At 28.3% G+C, this 15,662-nt stretch overlaps 1 long non-coding RNA gene across 1 annotated transcript; it reads left to right on the forward strand.

Annotated features, from left to right (window-relative positions):
* The first annotated feature begins 4,350 nt into the window (after positions 1-4,350).
* LOC127553353 (uncharacterized) lies at positions 4,351-12,727 on the forward strand. The gene is made up of 2 exons (XR_007951728.1): positions 4,351-5,399; positions 10,400-12,727. It is a non-coding gene; the product is annotated as an uncharacterized LOC127553353 (long non-coding RNA).
* The last annotated feature ends 2,935 nt before the right edge of the window (positions 12,728-15,662 follow it).

The following is a 15,662-nucleotide window of genomic DNA, read 5'->3' on the forward strand; positions in this document are numbered from 1 at the left end:
TCATTCATGGACCACCCTTCAGTAATGTGAGATGAAGGAAAGGTAAAAGAAGAGATTGATATAGCATATTGTCTGCTTGGGTATGAAACACAATCTAATCATTTTTTTCCACTCTTGTTTTTGTCATTCTATTTAGCTCATGAAAAACAGGCAAACTATTTTGCATTGGAAATGACAGTATTTTAAGGTGAATTATTTTTGTATTACTTTTTGAGAATGGAGAAAGATTTTGCACCTATTGCCTGTTTCATCTGAATATCAGAGCATTTAGTACCAATTAATATAAATATTAAATTAAACCATTTGTGGTTGAAACAAACTTTCAAGATTTCATAGCATTGTTATTTTTAAATTATAAAGGAATAAGTGATATTTTATGAAGTCTCAATCAAAATAAAACTAGAAAGCTCAATACTGGGTTTATTACGCATTATCCTATACTATTGGATAGTATTTAAATCTAATCTCATGAATGATTCCCTGAGTTATATTGAGTAGGAATTTACTTTTACTTTTTAAATAATATTTCCAGGAATCTTTGTAGATGAACATGGAAAAGTTTACTTCTTTATTCCCCCTCCAAAAAAAAAAAAAGTACAGCTTTTTCTTTAATTAAAAGGTTGTTTAACAGTTGAAATCATGAAATTATATATATATATATATATATATATATATATATATATATATATATATATATATATATATATTTATAAAGGCCTTTTAATTTAACAAATTTATCTGAAGATCCATGGATTAATTATTATACTAAGAAAATATTTGCATGTATTTTAAAGCAAAATATTTGCATTCAAATTCTGTGATTTGTATCAATTTGAATTGAAGTGTAATACTTACATAAACATTTCAGTGAGATATTCATATTTATTTTTTAAAAAGTATGCAAAATCATGCTTCTTACATCATATCTAATTTATTATGCACATGTCAGATTTTAAGTAACTCAAATTTTTTGTTAGTAAACATCTCTGTACTATGACTTGAATAGCTCCTTAAATAAGGTTGATTATGTTTCTATAATAAGTTTCACTTGAATAATCAAAATGAAAAGATATAGACAGATAGATTTATTTATATATATATAAATCTATCTGTCTATTAGTATATCCAGATAGTCAATAATTGTACACCTGAGAGGCTACATTTTTTCATAAGAAGGAAGATGATAAGAATTATTATCTTTTAATCAATGAAAATATTTTTATAAATGTATATATTAGTAAGAAATTTTATGTCCATATTCTTTATTCTTGGATAGAACATTGGAAATATTGTGGACTATATTATAAAATACCCTATATATAAAAATTTGACACTTCAAATTGTGAGGAAATCACATGTATGTAGATATATTTTATCTATATCTTCATATCCAGATACAAATTTCATGCAGAATTCTAAATTTTGAATCTTTATCTGAAATTAATTAAAATCTAGATTTATTTGCTATTTATTTTGTAAGTATTTATTGAGTTCATTTTATGTACACGTATTAGGAAAATGTTTATTTTTAAGACTAATATTAATATAATACCAGCATTTAGCTCAGGCAGTGCCTATTTATTTTAATGTTTTTATAAGGCATTTATAATTTCAATGCTTAAATTTTATATTTTCCTGCCCAAATTATTTTTATGTCTACTTTTTTCTTATTTGCCTTTTGAGTTTTTCCTTCTCAATCACTTTTGACTTATAAAGTGGTGTTCATGTTATTGCAAATTTAGTCTCTATACCACATATATTCAACTAATGCTTTTATAAAGTTTTAGTCAATCTGTTTTACTCAATTTAAATTTTTTCCAAATATCTTCTCAGTATTAGCAGTTCAAAACTGTCAAAATCACCTATATTATTACCAATATTATTCGCTTATTTGGTGCTAGAAATTGTACAGTCCAGTGAGAAAACAAAGTCATTGCTTCTCTGAATATATAAAATCTGTGTTAATATATTTCATAATTAATTCGATTATTTTTAAAAATATTTCTAAATTTAAATGATGTTTAACAAACTAAACCAGGTGCTGAATTGAAATTCTAAATTTCCTTTAGAAATGAATTGTTTATTATGAATTTCTTTCTTAAATCCAGTGTGAGCTAATATCGTAATTCAGTGTTTTGAAGTGACTTTTTAACAGTATTGTAGTAAGAGGGAAATTAAACATATATATGTATATACATGATTATATAAATATATATATAATTATAGAAACCTGTGTAAGTATACATGTGTGTATTTATATACACATGTATGTATGTATTACAGAGGTTTCTATAATCATATTACCATTAAAGCAACTAATGCTACTTTTTTCAGTTATAGAACAAATTAAGTGAAACATATTTTAAAGATAGCATTATTATATAGTGATGAAATCATAATTTTCTATGCATGTTATCATCTTAACTTTGTATGTACTGCTAATAACCATTGCTTATTCTTGGAAAAAAAAAAGATGCATTTATATGTTCTCCAAATGTTTCAATTGCACATTTTATAAACATGTTGTCCTTGAATAAAACTAAAACTAGGTCACATAACCTTAGCAATTATAACGTATATCTGAGTTCAAAATTCCATATGTTGCAATGTATATATGTATATGTGTAAAATATATATGCACACACATATATATTTACACACACATATATACATATATAAGTATATGTACACACATACATATACTAAAAGAGAAATTCCTTTTAGGGCAGTGGTGTCAATTCATATGAATTCAGTCTTACAGATTCCCTATCAAATTGATGTGAAACTGTCTTATATTTGAGGGCATATTTTGCCTAGGTTCATCATTAAAGAACAATTCACCTAACTATAATATTAAAAGGCATTGATTCATTTTGGCAAATAGAAAGACCTCTGAACTTTAGTCAGGACACCTGTGTTCTAGTCCCAATTCTTCCTTTTATAGCTCATATAATTTTGAGCAAATCTCATAAGGTCTTATACTGTTTTTCCTCACCTGTAACATGAGACTATTACTATTAATGTTTTGGGTGGCAGTGTTGTTTTGTGGGGGCTTTTTTGTTTGTTTGTTTTTGCCACTCAAGAAGTTATTATAATTTTTTACTTCACTGAGAGTAACTTCATATTATGCCAGTCCCTGGTCTGATAAAGTTTCTAGGTTTGCCTTTCATCTTTCTTTTCTATATACACTATGTACTATAAGCTGTGGTAAATTTGACCAAATAAGTTTGAATACAAGCCCACTTCAGATGTGATGTGTAGACATATCTCGTAGTACAAAGTTTGATTTGATCAAACTCTTATAGTCTTTAGGGTCTGTATCACATTTGAAAAATAAAAATATTACTTGCATAACCATGAGCATTCATCAACTTTAAGAAAAACATTTTGTTAAGATTGAATTGTGTGTAGTGAATAGAAGACAAGTTATATTTTTAGCTCTGTTTTTTTTTCTGATGTTTAAATCTTAACTTTTATTTCTTTGTATCAAAAATTACATCTGGAATATCATAAGTGCTATTCTTCCTCAAAGCTTGTTGGTAATATGATTTAAGTGTAAATAATAAGGAAAAGTGTTGACAAAGACTTATTTAATGCATCCAGGTTTAAACAACCTTATTTTCCAATTCAACACTGAGTTTCTTATAGTGTTCATTGACTATGCCATTATTTCAGATTATCATTTTGTATATTAAATTATTTTATTTTAAAAATCTTATTAGTTATACATTAAATTGATATATTTTCCTATTGTTGAAAAAATATTGAACTTATAGTGAAGAATCATCCCCAAATCAATTTAAAACCATATTATTAAATGTGATGTTTTAATATATACAATTTGATTAAGAGGTCAGATTATATTGGTTAACTCATAAGAGGCAATTAAATTATGTAGTTGATAGAGTACTTGGAGTCAGGAAAACTGGAGTAAGGATCCTGACTAAGCTACTTGAGCAAGTCACAACCTCAGCACTTACCTCACAGGGTTGTTGTGAGGATCAAATGAAATAATACATATAAAGTGCTTTGCAAAACTTAAAATATTGTATATATGTTAGCAATAATTATATAGCTTTTCAAAAATTGATATTCAATGTTCTAATTCTTATATAGAAGATTATTAAGTATTTAAAATGCTATGCCATAATGGCAAATATTTGAATTTCTATAATTTTCATTTTCTTCTGTTTTTGAGATGTGAAACATTTTCTTTCTGTTATGTTTAAGCAACACATATATTATATATATACACACACTTATGTGTATATTTGTATACATGTATTTGTATATACAAATATGTCTATATATGTATATATTTGTTCATATATACATATATAATTACTGGGCTAAGTTTAAAGTCTCGTGATGAAAGTAATATGAATATTGAAACTATCAGGGAACATAACATAAATAGCCTATTTTACTTTTTTTTTTTTTTAAGATGTATGTCCTTATGGAACTAGTTTTTCTTTGATGAATATCTATAAATTCATATCAGATTTTAGTCTCCAGAGTTAATTAAGGTAAGTGAATCAGATCCTCCCAGGATAGGGGCTCTCCTTTCTGGGAGGAAGCTAAGCTTTTTTGGAAACTGCATTAACTCTCTCAGGCCAGTAGGAGAGCATAAAGTGAGCTTCAGTGGTAATTTACTAAATGTAGTTGCACATATGGTCCCACATTTAGTAAATTACTATGGAGCAAAAGCTGCCCTAATGGCCAGAAGAAGCAGTTTGCAAAAATGCCTCAACTTGTATCTACAGCACACTAATACAACCTACTGATCATTTCACTTATTTGGGACAGACATTTGGAAAGGCTTAAAGAACAATAGCAGACAATATAGCTTATTGTTGTGTGGGTGTCATATAGATAGAACATATATGTTAAGGAAGATTTTCTATTCTAAAAAATTTTGTCGCGTTATGTTTAGGTTCCAGAAAGAGAAACCTGCCAAGATATTTTCTGTTTTTTTTGTGCTTTAATTTAGGTTAAATGATGGGGAGAGAAGTTATTTATTCTAGGAATGCTAATAGAATTGCCATCTTCATTTGTAAACATTTAAACTATTTACATATTAATGGTTCTTGGAGATCCCAGAACTCAATTCCTATGGATTTCCATCTTTGAAGATTGAATTATAATCAATTGAAAATTGTCTTTTTGTCTTATCATTTTTTTTTTCTTTTGAAATACAAAAGCCTTACTTATATGTAGTATATGGCTCATTCAGTTCATAAACTATTTTGTTCTTTATGGATTAACTTTTTGAAGGAGTAGAATTGTTAATTATTTTTTCTACTTTTAAAGTGAATTTCCATATGATAGAAATAATAACTATAAACTATTTTGTATCATTTCCTATAGAATATTGGAGCAAAAAGCTGAGCCTTAAATGTGTAAGTTTCAAATTTTGTTCTTGGTCTTGCCACTGACAAACAATGTGACCTTTGGCAATTCATGTTACCTCTGTGCCTCAGTTTCCAATTTATAAACATGGGTACAATGATTATTTGTAAAGTACTTTAATCTCTTAAGACATATGGTTTTGTATATATGGTGAATTCAAAACGTGATTCTAGTCCAATTGAAATGTGCAAAAATTATTGATATTGATCACATTTGCTTTTTATATATACACCTATTCTTTTTATTTTATAGTCCACAAATATCTTTAACATCTCTGTTGAAAAAACTATTCCTAGATAAATATATTTTGTGAAGATATTTGTACAACTATTAGTTTGAAATGTATTTTTAAAATTTTTGATATCAATAATGCTTAATCAAATTCAATGGTTATTTACAAAAATAACATAAACATTTAAAATTAATAATTCCTTTAAAAAGTTATAATCTATTAGAGTATACATTTTACATGACATCACCAATTTTGAAAAGAAAAATTATTTCTGTGATATTTAAGGCTATTAAAATGAATAATTATTTTCCTAAAATATTATTTTTTAAAAATTAGTTACTACTTCCCTCACTTAAATTTGGAGAGTTTTTTAAATCTGTATTCACCAATCAATGTTCAAATGCTGAATTGAAAAATTTTCACTTTTATTATAAATATTCTGAATATGTGTTTTTGTTAGTAATGATTCAAAAATCAGCAATCTCATTATGCAAAACATAAATTCTGCTTACATTGGGCAATAGATAAAGATTTCTGCTCCATTTAAATTAGTTACTAAGAAAAAAATATAGTAAGGATGTAGTGAATGTTATACCTCATTTGTCCTTTGAATATTATAAGATTCTCTCCTTAATCATTAGCAAAAAATGTCAGCATTTCTCATTTATTTTAAGTTGGTCCTATATAACTGAAATGTAATTGAATAATGAAATACTTTTCATTCTCCATGTAGTTTTAATTTAGTTAGCTACTATTATTTACCAGTTTCAGTTGATAGTCTTAAGACTGTCTCTCAGAACACTTAAGGGATTCATTAAGATTCCCTAGAACTACATGCATAGAATTTTAAAATAACAATAATGAAAATAGTTCATTTCAAAAATAATGCTTGATTCCTAGATGATGAGAATATAATAGAGGATATTATGACTAAAGGCCTGAAAGTCATTGAAAATTAAAGTTATCATGTCATTCTTAGATTGCTATAGTTGGAAAATAATCATAAGGTGTTTAAAATTAATATTTTAATTAAAAATTTTCTATATTTAATTGCAGAAAAAGAGGAGTTCTAGAATTACTTTTAACCATAGTCTCTCAGTAATACTGATCCATCACTAGTTACTTCACAATAGGAACAAAGAATGTTTACCATTCTTTACCAATTTTGCAGAATGCAGATTTCCAATTTCTCTAAATTGTTGAGTACTAAATCAATTTCAATAAAGACACACAAATGGACAGAATCTCTCCAGACCTATCAGTAATATTAGATTATCTTTATTCCTATATAATTATTTGTCATATAATTTCTCATTTCAGTAAAAAAGAAAATCTAGATTTTTAAAAAATGAGTTTTTATAGATATGTATATTTCATAAAATGCCAGCTTGGTGACCTAGTTTAAAAATTTTTGTTAAAGCAAGGGCATCCTTTTTAAATGATAGACTAATTCCCAAATGTAGCTTTTAGATAGTATAATATGATATAGAATCAAATTTTGCTTCAATTGTCCACATAGCAATATAATTCTTCCATTCCATTTTGCTGCCATAATTAAAGAAAAGATTCAGATAAAATGGAAAAGCAATTATTGCTAAGTCATTTCTTTATGAATCTATTGGCAAATTTAGGAATACATTTAATGAGTTATTTATGAATTTTCTAACTATTTAAAAAGAATTTCTCCTTGTATTTCTATGTCTTCAGGAGCATTTTTACTATTGAGAATACTTTCTTGGAATTGCTTTGTTTTTCCTTTTTTCATGATATCAAATAAAATCACTTTTTTTTTTTAAACATGAAAAAGTTAGGTCCATGGAGAAGCAATAATAAAATTTTCTGCGTGGATGCCTATACATGGGAACCAAGGGCTGGTTTCACTGTCTTGAGAGTTAGCTTTATAAAAGATAATAATTATAATTGTTCATGAAATATCATCAATATTTGTCACTTATCATTGAACATATTTTCTGAATAAATGTTGAATACATTTCTTGAAGCTTTTTTTTATAAATAAATGAGTTCTGAAAATTTTAGTTAGTGTGAAACCATTTTACAAATATTCATAGTTGAGTTTTAATTAAACAGATCATTTTTTAAATGTAATTTGATTTTCTAAATTTTGATTTGAGGTCCAAACAAAAACTTGTATGAAGTAAGGATTGCAAATGATATTTCCAGTCTGAAAAAACATAATACCAGAACTTTTCTGATTTTTTTTTTTTTTTGGTGTTCTGTATCTGAAATATGCATCTTGTAGTATCCTTTTTTACAGCAATCTAATTTGATGTCTAGCCATGTGGAGGTGCAAAGCAAATAGAGAACAGTAAATATTTAGTCATAGTGCTTCCTTTCAATTACTTGGTATGCCTGGAAATTAAATGACTATGAATTGGATCTTTGATTTCTGCTCTGCTTGCTGTCCTTAAGCATTATATTAGATGTTACATCCAATATGCACTACATATACTATTGCAAAGCATCTCTAAAATCTTGTATACTTTGATGTGATTTTTGCAATTTCAGTAAAAGCCACAATTTTCTTGGAGTGGGTATGCTTTTAACACCTATGCTGATTAGACTCACTCTAGGCCTTCTAATTTTATATTCTTCATATTATCTCCCTAAAGTAATTACCTGGTATCCAGACTTTCCCCTTGTCCATTTACTATTTCACAGGTACCAATGTTGTTGTTGTTGTACCTCTGGGATCAGTTGATTTCTTCTTTAAAAAGAAAAGATTTAAATATCTTAAGTCTTTATATCTACTTCTTTGCAGTAGGTTGAGTTAATGAAAAATCTATCTTATATTTGAACACATTTTCAGTGTTGTTCTGTATTCTGTCTAGGCAAAAAGGGTATACATTTTTCTGCTCCATTCTGGGGTTATCATAGACAGTTGCAAATCTTCACCCCCTTCAGGGGGCAAATATATATACTTATTATAATATAGCTGTATAATCAAATTACTTAATATGTTTAGACATGATCAGATTGTGCCTTTGTATCATATCTGTAAAATATAATTATATGACTAGATTGTTTCATATAGGTTATCCCAAAAGTCTTAGTGCAGTTTTAAGTTTTAATTATGTATGTGTATGCACATACACAGATATATATATATATAACTATATAATAAAATGTCACATTTCAATTTTCAATATGGTTATAACTATGTAATAAAATGTCACATGTGACATTTTATTATATAGTTATAATCATGTGACATTTTATTATATAGTTATAACCATATTGAAAATTGAAAGTATTGTTTTTCTATTTTCATGTTTATAAATATGTAAAAGTATATTATGTATGTGTATGCACATGTGCATACACATACATAATTAAAACTTAATATATATTATATGTGACATTTTATTATATAGTTATAACCATATTGAAAATTGAAAGTATTATTTTTCTATTTTCATGTTTGTAAATGTGTAAAAGTATATTTTATGTCATACTGATATCTCAAAATAATTGACTAGCTCAAGTATATGGAAAAAAAAAACAGCAGAGAAACAACTTTTCAACATGATTGCATTAACTATCATCTGATCCAAATGAAGATTGTCCTTTTCCATTTGCTTAAGATTTATTCCTCATTTTTATTTATAGTTGAAATATGTAAATATGTTACATTTATATTTAAAATTAGCTATGAATAATCCTTATATGATTGATTCACAGAATTCAAATTTACAATATATTTTACAAATTAATATTTCACTGCTTTCAAATGAAAAATAGTTTAAAAGTTTATAAATAAGTCCAATGTAGATATTTAATTCTATGTATATTCAAATATTGGTGCTAAGCTTTATCTTTTACAAAACTAGGGTTGCTATGTCTAAAAATATTAGAAATATAAATTCTTTAGTAGATAGTTATAGTAAACATTAGTGCACCAATTTTTGAAAGGAAAATGTTTCCTTGAAATTTGTGTATTCATTTTAATACTTTTTATTAGTAAAATTGTGATTATCCAACTTTGTTTATGAGAATTAAGATTCTCAAATAGAAGGTTCTAATGGTCTTAACTGTTAGAACTTATATGACATCTCATGAGATTAAAAAAAGACAATAGATATACAGATTTAGAATGAAGAAACTTTAAACCTTCAATAGACTGAGTATAAATGGAATCTGTACATTATATTATAAATATCTATGCAAGAATGACTTGAGAAAATATATATACATATTTTTACAATGCAAATATTTGTATTATACATAATTTGACTTTTATAATTTTGTATATATTCTTGACATTTCCAGTTGAGAGTGCTTTAAAATGAAACTTCATAAAAGTTGACCAATAATGGGATGTATGTATAGTAAAAAATAAAAGTGTAGTAATGTGACAGAGAACTAGAACATAGGTATCTATGGCAACATTATTAATTTCAGTATTATTCTACTTACTGAAAGGAAATTATGTGTTTATGTAGGAGGCAATAGCTAATTGCTGAAAGTTGTTATACAGCAAATAGATAAATGTTTTAAAAGTCTCTTTACTCTTCATCCCAACTCTTCCACACAACAAGGGATAGATAAAAAATTTCTTTCCTAAATAATTGTCCCTTTGTGCTCTAAAATTAAGTTATGGATAATTTACTTACATGTAAATAAAAATTAGTTCTTTGCACAGGACAATATTTCCTGATTTAGAATTTTAAAAAAATGTATGTCATTAATGGAAACTTTTCTTCAATTCATTTTGTAAACAATTTTCTTTTTGTAAAACAGGAAATTCACTATGTAAATGGAATGGGGCTACAAGGAAACAAAGGAAAACAAGATTGTGAAAACCTGATTTCAAAGGCCACAAATTTAGAAATTATTAAAGCTACAGAGGATTTGATTTTAGTTTTGAGAAGCCCTGATAGTTATATTTGTCAGGGAAATTCATCTGACGATCAGGAACATGTAATGACAATTTTCACTAAGTTTGTGTGTGTGTGTGTGTGTGTGTGTGATTTTGCTTTTCAGTAGTCTTTTGTTAATTTTTCATATCCTATAAAAATAGAGCTAAAATCAAGGTTGCCCCATCTGTCATCTAATCTCAGTGTCTTAAAATAAATCTAATAACAGGTTTTATTTTTGAAATTCACTACAAAAGTTAAAATATTATATTGATTTGATTGTCTCACACTACTGCATTGATTTGAAGGGTGTTCTTAAGACAATCACCCTGTAAATGAGTAATGTCTAAGCTGCCTCTCATGTCAAGTTGAACTAGTTAGCCAATTCATAATTTTGTCAGAAATACCAAATCAACCAATTTTAATTTCATCAGAATAGATTAATATTACATATACTTAACATTTAATTGTCAAATTATTATTAATAATCTATATGACCTATGTATTTAGTGAAGAAAGGACATAATTTTTAAATAAAATGTTCAAATAGAAGTTGACTGACCACTAGACTTCTAAGGTAGAGTCATAACCTTGTTAGAAACTGGTATGTGACCTTGGAGTCACACATGGAGTGACTAAGTTCACATGCAAAGGTATAGTAACTTTATCTCTCTGGACCCCCATTTTCTCACATATAAAATGTGGAGTTTGGATTAAATGATTGCTAATGTTCCTTCCCAGTGAAATATTTTATAATTCTATGATTATATTTACTAAGGATATAGAAATGATCTATCCGTAAGGTTAGAGCCGGACTAGATGATCCAAAAGATCCCTTCAAGCTTTAGGATTTTTCAGGACTCTATAATCTATAGTCTGTTGCTTAATTTATTTATTTGGTAAATTTACTATCTTAATAAAAGAAGAAAAATAAAATGGATAATTTGCATTTTGCTATTTTCATAGATTAATGAATTAGAACAGAAATGCAGGTAATATATAATCTGCAAATTGATAACTAATCATAATGATCATTTGTCATGCATGTAATTTTTTTTCCCTCACTGTTTGATTTCAAAAGGAGGGCTTGTGTAAAAGTGTTGATATCTTTCTCCAGCCTCCTTTTTTCTATTTATTGCAAATGTCTTTAGTTATCTCCATTAAGGGATTCACAATATTTTAAATAAATGACAGCCTCTCAGTTTCATAATTTGCCATACTTTCATAATTTGCCATACTTTCATTTTCTAATTTGAAAGACACATTGGACTGACAGCTAAACTTTTGGCAATGGGTCAATGTTCTTTTCCCAAATCAATATGTCTGGATCTTTTCTGTAGACCTTCTAGTATGAAAATATAGTCACCTATACTTGCAAATAAAAGGATATTTTATTTTGGCATTGGGGTACAATATATCATCCAAGTAACATTTAACACTAAACTTAATAAAGTAATTTCTAAAAAAAGAAAAATGTCCTTGACAATATTTCACATTCACTTTGAAATGTATAGGTCTCTGTATATTTATAGGTCTACATGAAGTTTGTAATATTTTTGTTTCTTTCTTTTTTTTTTTTTTTTTTTTTTACGGTTTTGTAATTTTACATCTACATTTCATCCTTAGAATGAAAAACTTGTACATAATGATTTATAGTTTTCTAACTATTATTTTTTTCCACTAAAAATCTATATCCTTACTAAATATGGAAATTTTTCTCTTCACTAAACTGACAATTTTCACACAAAGAACTTGTGCCTCCTGACAATGTAACCTGAGAATTTCATTTTTCTCCAAAAGAATATTTCAGGAATGATAATATATGTGTTCTGGATTCTTTGTAAATGGATTTTAAATGTGTCAAAAATAATTCTATTTATATCCTATATTATAGCTGGATTCTTTTATGCATGCATTGAGCTCTCACATAAGCTGCACTTTGTTGTGACTACAATAAGTAAGTGATTGAATGCATTACTAAACTACATAGTTTGATCAAAAACTTGTTTTCTTTTGGGAAAATAGAAAACATTTTCAGGAGCATATAGGTAGGTGATTGTATATGGGTATTATATTTTACTTTCTGAATTCAATACCATTTTAAGTGTATTTGTTGATAGGGAGTTAGGGCCTGAAGTTAAGGTGGATTATCTATTGTATAAGTTCACATTGTCATATTTTCATTAAAAAATTAAAATTAGACCAAAAGTGACCTCTTAAATGCCTGTTTTCCATTTTTGAAAGACCTAACCCAGCAATCAATTGGTAGCAGTTAAAGACGTCCCATTTCTGATGGGTAATTGAATTTTTTTAATTGTAGATTTTAGAAAGGGCAGAGAGGAGGGAGCGTCCTTAGGATCCCAAATAATGAAATTTCAGGCACTATGCTAAACAGTGAGAGACATCATGACATGCTGATCAATATACAGTCTTGCATTTAGGAATATTTGTCCCACTACTAATGTAATGGCTATGTGACCCTAGACAAATAAGTCACTCAACTGCCCAGTATCTTCAGATTACTATAGATTTAAGAACAATTGCTTATCTGCTTTGTGAGAGGCAAGGTTATCCATCCATGATATCTTAAAATACAAAATATACTTTCATTAGTCTATCCCTGCCAATCAGCAAACAAAAGACATTAGAGAAGTGGGGGAAAGGAGGGAGAATAATGGTAGGTGGATTCAGTCGAGCTAAAATGAAAAATCATCTGAATCTTCCTTTAAATCATTATTTTTTTTTATTGTGATTCCAAACTGTTTGGGTATTATTCTAATCCAGCCTCAGATACTTATACTCTGTGTGACCCTAGTCATATCACTTAACCTCTTTTGGTCTTGGGTTCCTAATCTGTAAAGTAGGTATAAGAATATTGTTTATATAAAAAAATATTACTGTTATCATTGTTTAAAGTCAACAGAAATTGAAAATATCTATATAGAGAAACATTTATCAAGATACTATCTTAAGTGAATATATTGCTAGAAGTAAATATTTATTAGTGAGTTGAAAATTTTTTAAGTTTACACTGTCTTCATAAATATAGTACCCTTCAATGAAGTTACACTTCAGTGACTGTTTAATACCTAAATTTGCTTTCTTGCTTCAGAAATTCTCATTCGTTCTTTTTATAAATGCCCATAATGCTAAAATGACTTTTTGTTTATAAACGGGGAAGGAATGCTTAGATTTTCTAAGTAAAAAAAAAAAAAATGATCTATTTGTTCTAGTTCTGGTGTGAGCTCACTTGCATATATACTCCAGGCTTTTGTATTTGTAGGTTAGCAATGTCTTAGAGCAATGTCTCAGGGCACATGCCCTTTCTGCTAGATTAATTGAAACAGGTGCTATTCAAAAATTAAGTGTTACTTCTATGTCCAGTATCATTGACATCTTTGTATCAAGTCATTAGTATGGATATAACAGAAAGAGGAATTCTACATGGTCAGTAAATTCTTTTTTTTTTATTGTATTTTATTTTATTGTATCATTCAGGCTAGAACTTCTTTTTTTTTTAATTATAGTTTTTTATTGACTGAACATATGCATGGGTAATTTTTACAACATTGTCCCTTGCACTCACTTCTGTTCTAACTTTTCCCTTCCCTCTCTCCACCCTCTCCCCTAGATGGCAGGCAGTCTTATACATGTTAAACATGTTAAAGTATATCCTAGATACAATATATGTGTGCAACTCTATATAGCTTTCTTGTTGCACACACACACAAAAAATTGGATTCAGAATGTAAAAATAACCTGGGAAGAAAAACAAAGATGCAAATAGTCCATTGCCCAGTGTTCTTTCTTTGGGTGTAGCTGATTTTGTTCATCATTGATTAATTGGAACTGAATTAGACCTTCTCTTTGTCAAAGATATCTACTTCCATCTGAATACATCCTCATACAGTGTTGTTGAAATGTATAATGATCATCTGGTTCTGCTCATTTCACTCAACATCAGTTCATGTAAGTCTCTCCAAGCCTATTCATCCTGCTGGCTATTTCTTACCAAACAATAATATTCCATAACATTCATATAGCACAATTTACCCAACTATTCTCCAATTGATGGGCATCCATTCATTTTCCAGTTTCTAGTCAGTATAAAAAGGGCTGCCACAAACATTTTGGCACATACAGGTCCCTTTCACTTCTTTAATATCTCTTTGGGATATAAGCCCTGTAGTAACACTGCTGGATCAAAGGGTATGCACAATTTGATAACTTTTTGAGCATAGTTCCAAATTGCTCTCCAGAATGGCTGGATCTGTTTACAACCCCACCAACAATGCATCAGTGTCCCAGTTTTCTCACATCCCCTCCAACATTCATAATTATCTTTTCCTGTCATCTTAGTCAATGTGACAGATGTGTAGTGGTATCTCAGAGTTGTCTTAATTTGCATTTCTCTGCTCAGTGTGATTTGGAACACCTTTTATAAAAGTAGAAATAGTTTCAATTTCATCATCTGAAAATTGTCTGTTCATATCCTTTGACCATTTACAAATTGGAGAATGGCTTGATTTCTTTTTTTTTTAATAGCTTTTTATTTACAAGTTATATGTATGGGTAATTTTACAGCATTGGCAATTGCCAAACCTTTTGTTCTAATTTTTCCCCTCCTTCTCTCCACCCCCTCCCCTAGATGGCAGGTTGACCAGTAGATGTTAAATAATAAAGTATAAATTAGATACACAATAAGTATACATGGCCAAACCCTTATTTTGCTGTACAAAAAGAACTGGACTCTGAAATATTGCACAATTAGCCTGTGAAGGAAATCCAAAATGCAGGAAGGCAAAAATATAGGGTTTGGGAATTCAATGTAATGGTTCTTAGTCATCTCCAAGAGTTCTTTCACTGGGTGTAGCTGGTTCAGTTCATCACTGTTCCATTGGAACTGATTTGGTTCATCTCATTGCTGAAGATGGCCAGGTCCATCAGAATTGATCATCATATAGTATTGTTGAAGTATATAATGATCTCCTGGCCCTGCTCGTTTCATTCAGCATCAGTTCATATAAGTCTCTCCAGGCCTTTCTGAAATCACCCTGTTGGTCATTTCTTACCGAACAATAATATTCTATAATATTCATATACCACAATTTATTCAGCCATTCTACTCAGTTTCCAGTTTCTGGCCA

Source organism: Antechinus flavipes, chromosome 3 (genome assembly GCF_016432865.1).
Source record: "Antechinus flavipes isolate AdamAnt ecotype Samford, QLD, Australia chromosome 3, AdamAnt_v2, whole genome shotgun sequence".
In the NCBI taxonomy this organism is placed as follows: Eukaryota; Metazoa; Chordata; class Mammalia; order Dasyuromorphia; family Dasyuridae; genus Antechinus; species Antechinus flavipes.